Source organism: Procambarus clarkii, chromosome 70, assembly GCF_040958095.1.
Source record: "Procambarus clarkii isolate CNS0578487 chromosome 70, FALCON_Pclarkii_2.0, whole genome shotgun sequence".
NCBI lineage: Eukaryota > Metazoa > Arthropoda > Malacostraca > Decapoda > Cambaridae > Procambarus > Procambarus clarkii.
Genome location: NC_091219.1, coordinates 23,547,406 through 23,553,405, shown reverse-complemented (window position 1 = coordinate 23,553,405; position 6,000 = coordinate 23,547,406). Strand labels below are relative to the sequence as shown.

The 6,000-nt window shown below is 40.8% G+C and overlaps 1 long non-coding RNA gene across 1 annotated transcript in view; it reads left to right on the top strand.

Annotated features, from left to right (window-relative positions):
• The first annotated feature begins 334 nt into the window (after positions 1-334).
• The window catches only part of LOC138356065 (uncharacterized), a 280,831-nt gene continuing 275,165 nt past the window's right edge, over positions 335-6,000 (top strand). The window contains exon 1 of the long non-coding RNA XR_011224160.1: positions 335-579. This is a non-coding gene — a long non-coding RNA (uncharacterized lncRNA). The remainder of the gene's footprint in view (positions 580-6,000) is intronic.

The window sequence follows — 6,000 nt, the reverse complement described above, 5'->3', positions numbered from 1 at the left end:
TTCAGTCATATTTTGTGGTCAAGAGTACAGTCACATAGTTTTGTTAAATTTTTTGTTGAGAAATGAATATTAATAATTCAGCCCGTCCTCATACTTTTGTGCTTACGTATTTTACGTACGTGTTTTAGATAAAATTGAATAAACAATTATTTATCTTAAATTGTCATATATTCTAACTTTTATCTTTCTAACAACTAAGAATAATAGTCTCAGTGTTTTGTTGTCATTATGGCTTATATTTGGTGTGGTGATAAATTATTCAGACCACATTCATAGTGGCTTTAATTAGGCATGTTTCCCTTGCTTTGTATCATGCCCGCAGCGACGCCGGTCAATACGTCAACGATGACAGTCTGACAACATAGAGCACAAAAACACGCTGTTTTCGATAATGAGCTCTGCATAAAGGTAACAAGAACCCACCATCAACCCGTGTGAGAGAAGCAGGAGTTGTTGAGGCAGGTTAAGCGGGAAGGAAGGCCACAGGGTGAGGTGAGAGTGGGGAGTGACCACCTCACCGGTGGGGCACGGCGTCCCGTGGACAGGTCGCCATTGCTTCTCTAAATCAACACTCACCAGGTAGGCACTGTCAGTAATTGGAAAGTTGTTTGTTGTTTTTGTTATTTCACTAGCTAATTACCGCAACTATCTTGTTATAGATTTATACTTTAATGTCAATGAACTTTAAAGGAAGATTTTGACATTCCCGATTTGGGTATGTAACATTTAATATCCCTCTAAGCTTTCTGATTATAGGCAGTTGGTGAATTTGGTGGCATACTGCCCTAACAACACGGTTGTCCCGAGTTAAGCTCTCACAGAGAAGGCATGGACGGTTTGCACTGCGATGTAAGGTAGTTTCCTGAGCAGTATAATCATTATCCCACTACATATATAATAGGTAGGAATTATCTGGGGAAAGCACCAAGCCATTACGACTATATAGCACTGGGAAGGAGTCAGATTGAGGATTTGAGAGGGGACGGGGGGGGGGGGGGGGGAGGAATGGTGCCCAATCACTTGGACGGTCGGGGATTGAACGCCGACCTCCATGAAGCGAGACCGTCGCTCTACCGTCCAGCCCAAGTGGTTTGGGAGTGGCTTATAATGGCAACCTTACTAAAAAAAAAAAAAGTATGGCTTATAATAGCAACCTTACTCTATTATAGGGTCCCTGCACTGTTATTGGTAAGACCAGAACATAACGATGCCAACACAGAAGACAATGTCCAACATAACAGGCCAAATATATATATATATATATATATATATATATATATATATATATATATATATATATATTAGTATATTTTGGTAGCAGTCTTTCCTGTAGACATATATTATTAAATATGACCGAAAAAGTAAGATTAATAATTCTAACACGAATTTTCTCGATCTTTCGTACGTTTCTTTTCACTGTTGGTGGTAATTCAAAAATCAATTCTCCAAAATTCATTTTTATTTCTAGTCTGACGCGACACTTGAGCGCGTTTCGTAAAACTTATTACATTTTCAAAGACTTTAGCTTACACATACACAACTGAATAGAACTTGCACATCTTCGATTTGTTTATATCTACATTTGAGTGAAGTGGATGAGGTGGTATTAATAGGGTATTAAATTCCTAAACACAAGACAGCACGAAACAATGGGTATTGAATGGAAGTGATTTGTAGAAAGCCTATTGGTCCATATTTCTTGATGCTTCTATATTGGAGCGGAGTCTTGAGGTGGGTAGAATATAGTTGTGCATTAATTGGCTGTTGATTGCTGGTGTTGACTTCTTGATGTGTAGAGCCTCGCAGACGTCAAGCCGCCTGCTATCGCTGTATCTATCGATGATTTCTGTGTTGTTTACTAGGATTTCTCTGGCGATGGTTTGGTTGTGGGAAGAGATTATATGTTCCTTAATGGAGCCCTGTTGCTTATGCATCGTTAAACGCCTAGAAAGAGATGTTGTTGTCTTGCCTATATACTGGGTTTTTTGGAGCTTACAGTCCCCAAGAGGGCATTTGAAGGCATAGACGACGTTGGTCTCTTTTAAAGCGTTCTGCTTTGTGTCTGGAGAGTTTCTCATGAGTAGGCTGGCCGTTTTTCTGGTTTTATAGTAAATCGTCAGTTGTATCCTCTGATTTTTGTCTTTAGGGATAACGTTTCTATTAACAATATCTTTCAGGACCCTTTCCTCCGTTTTATGAGCTGTGGAAAAGCAGTTCCTGTAAAATAGTCTAATAGGGGGTATAGGTGTTGTGTTAGTTGTCTCTTCTGAGGTTGCATGGCGTTTCACTTTCCTTCTTATGATGTCTTCGACGAAACCATTGGAGAAGCCGTTGTTGACTAGGACCTGCCTTACCCTACAGAGTTCTTCATCGACTTGCTTCCATTCTGAGCTGTGGCCGAGAGCACGGTCGACATAAGCGTTAACAACACTCCTTGTACCTGTCTGGGCAGTCGCTGTTGGCAGTTAGGCACATTCCTATGTTCGTTTCCCTAGTGTAGACTGCAGTGTGGAAACCTCCGCTCTTTTCCATGACTGTTACATCTAGAAAGGGCAGCTTCCCATCCTTTTCCATCTCGTAAGTGAAACGCAGCACGGAACTCTGCTCAAATGCCTCCTCCAGCTCCTGCAGATGTCTGACATCAGGTACCTGTGTAAAAATGTCGTCAACATACCTGCAGTATATGGCCGGTTTCAAGTTCATTTCGACTAAGACTTTTTGCTCGATGGTACCCATGTATAAGTTTGCAAACAGGACACCTAGGGGAGAACCCATGGCGACCCCATCTACTTGCTTATATATGTGCCCATATATATATATATATATATGAGAGAGAGAGAGAGAGAGAGAGAGAGAGAGACGCTGCGACCACGTCTCTTATTCGATTGTTCTTTCCACTTATAAATTCACTTGTCCGTAATTTTGGACCACTATTCGGAAAATCAGCGCGTTACCTCCACGCCGACCTCTAAATCTCAAAGCTGTTATCTTCCATAACTTTCAAGAACGTCGACCATGCCTCAAGGTCCTCTTCCTTCATGAGGGTGGAGCACACTAACAGTTGGGTCCGTTGGTCACACATCCAAACGCGACGACAGCCTGTTGACTCAATGGAGGGAAGTAGATGTCTGTCTCTCCACATGCTCCGGCCAGCACACGTTACCTCGCCCGGCGGTTCTGATTGGCTAACAAATTCCCGCCACCGGACGAGCCATACCGTGCTGACCGTTAACGACCTCCATGGTTGTTAACCTCGTTCTTCCTGTAATAATGAACGTATGACTTAAATAATCGTGCCTTTATGCGATGAAATAACACGATACGATATATCGTAACAATATATATATATATATATATATATATATATATATATATATATATATATATATATATATATATATATATATTAAAAAAAAGGAAGGGGGTGGTAGGAGAAAAGCACACAAACTGTATTGGAGGGGACCTACATTCCCTCCAATGCGTTATGTGTGGTTTCCTCCGAGGCTATGGGTCCCCTTCTTCCAGCCAGAGGTGGTACTCCCTTCCCTTAAAAAAAAATATATATATATATATATATATATATATATATATATATATATATATATATATATATATATATATATATATATATATATATTATATATTATTATATATATTATATATATATATATATATATATATATATATATATATATATATATATATATATATATATATATATATATATATATATGTTCTAATTTTTTTTTGTGGCGACTCAGAGTCATGTTTTGGCCCACCCTTAATGAGACCTTGTGGTGTAACTTTTTAACGAGGGGCCTCCAAGTTTTATATAGCCTAGGGCCTCACCAACTCTAAATCTGGCGCTGAACATTAATCTCATCTACTGGTCTAAGGTTAAGAGTGAGGTCAAAACTTATTAGACTCGTGGTTTTTCACCTGCATGTTTACCTAGCACTGAGAACATGCATTCACCCATGTCCTGTAATCTGAGAGTTGAGACTTCCTAGCCGCTGTGGTTCCTGATGGGCAATATGCTTTTCTGTTGGATGGTTGGGAGTAAGGGAGGGCTAGTGCGGTATGTCTGAATCAGTTGGTTGGACCGAGTAATGCACCTACCTATGGCTGCTCTCACAGCTTGGTGCCCCACCCGTGGCTGCTCGCTGTTTGATCCCTCACCCATGTCTACTACAATAGCTTGATTTTCCATCTAAGACTGATCTCTCAGCTGGATGCCCCACTCATGTCTGTTCCCTGAGCTTGATGTCCGTTGTTTCCCCCATTTGTGACATAAGGCATAACCAACACAACAATTTGAAACATTTGGTCTCGTGAGTAGCCTCATGTTGATTTTGTTTTCATTACCTCCAAAAAGACCTAAATTGATATAACGCAACACAGAATAAGGCCGATCTATCTCAAACTTAAATATCAAGCTAGAAAGTCGGGTGGTCACATTCTGTCTGTACTCCACCAAAAATTCAATTGGTGCACTGAGCCTGGCATTGGTTGAGGCTTTCAAAAATACTTTCCAGAGAAGTCCCAATATGTGAAATCCTGATTCGGCGTCAGTGGAAGTCATTGGAAGACTCTGGAATCCTGGTGGGTACAGCAGATCCCCAGGTTGCAGTTATTATGACCATGTGGTGACCCTAGTCGTCTAGAGCGTGTGTCTGGGAATACCCAAGCACATAGGTTCGAATCCTCATCACGGCTCCTGTGGATCTTCACATTGATATATCAGTATGTTACAGTGGTGTCTCTGCGTAACACGTGACATGTCCACCTGACTAAACTGACCAACCACTTGACTACATGTGACCTGCCAGGTGCCTCTAGCCTCACCTCAGCACGGGCTACAGTGAGCCCCGTCACGGGCTACATGGACAGTTTGGTCTGGGTAGCTGTATCTAAAACAACAACAACTCTTAACCTGCATGTGAGACGACTCTTAGTAACCATACACCTCATCTGTAAACTGGTCTATTTATTTCAGTGGTGACCCTTGTGACCTGTATTGTTGGGGCTATTAATTTGATATAAATAGTACGGCTTTGTATATTATATGCAATGTTGTTAAGGTAAAATGTCACCATTACCCTACATATTGTTAAGGTAAAATGTCAGCATTACCCTACATATTGTTAAGGTAAAATGTCACCATTACCCTACATATTGTTAAGGTAAAATGTCAGCATTACCCTACATATTGTTAAGGTAAAATGTCACCATTACCCAACATATTGTTAAGGTAAAATGTCACCATTACCCTACATATTGTTAAGGTAAAATGTCACCATTACCCGACATATTGATGTAAGGCGTTTACCAAAAGTTTAACATGAACTTCGCTAATTTATATTAGAGAGGTTGAGACGACGTATTAAAATATTTGATCACAGTAAAAAATTAAATATTTGTGGAGTGACAAAAACAAGTTGGATAAAGTTTGAGATAACTTGCGTCAATATTAAGGTGTTCATAACACAGCAGTGTGAGAGTTTACTCTTGAACACGCACTCCCACATATTTATTTTCTCATAACACAGAAGTTACAGTATCTCGTAAACTCCAGCAAAATTTAGTGTGGGTGAAGACTGGAATTAAGATATTGCTTTTGTGCGTATTCACCTAGTGGTGCTTGCGGGGGTTGAGCTCTGCTCTTTCGACCCGCCTCTCAACTGTCAATCAGTCAACTGTTACTAACTATTTTTTTACACACACACACACGGGAAGTAGCCCGTAACAGCTGTCTAACTCCCCAGGTACCTATTTACTGCTAGGTAACAGGGGCATCAGGATGAATGAAACTCTGCCCATTTGTCTCTGCCGGCGCCGGGAATCGAACCCGGGCCACAGGATTATAAGTCCTGTACACTGTCCACTCAGCTACCAGACCCCTATGTGTGTGTGTGTGTACACCTAGTTGACCTAGTTGTGTTTGCGGGGGTTGAGCTTTGCTCTTTCGGCCCGCCTCTCAACTGTCAATCAGCTGTTTAC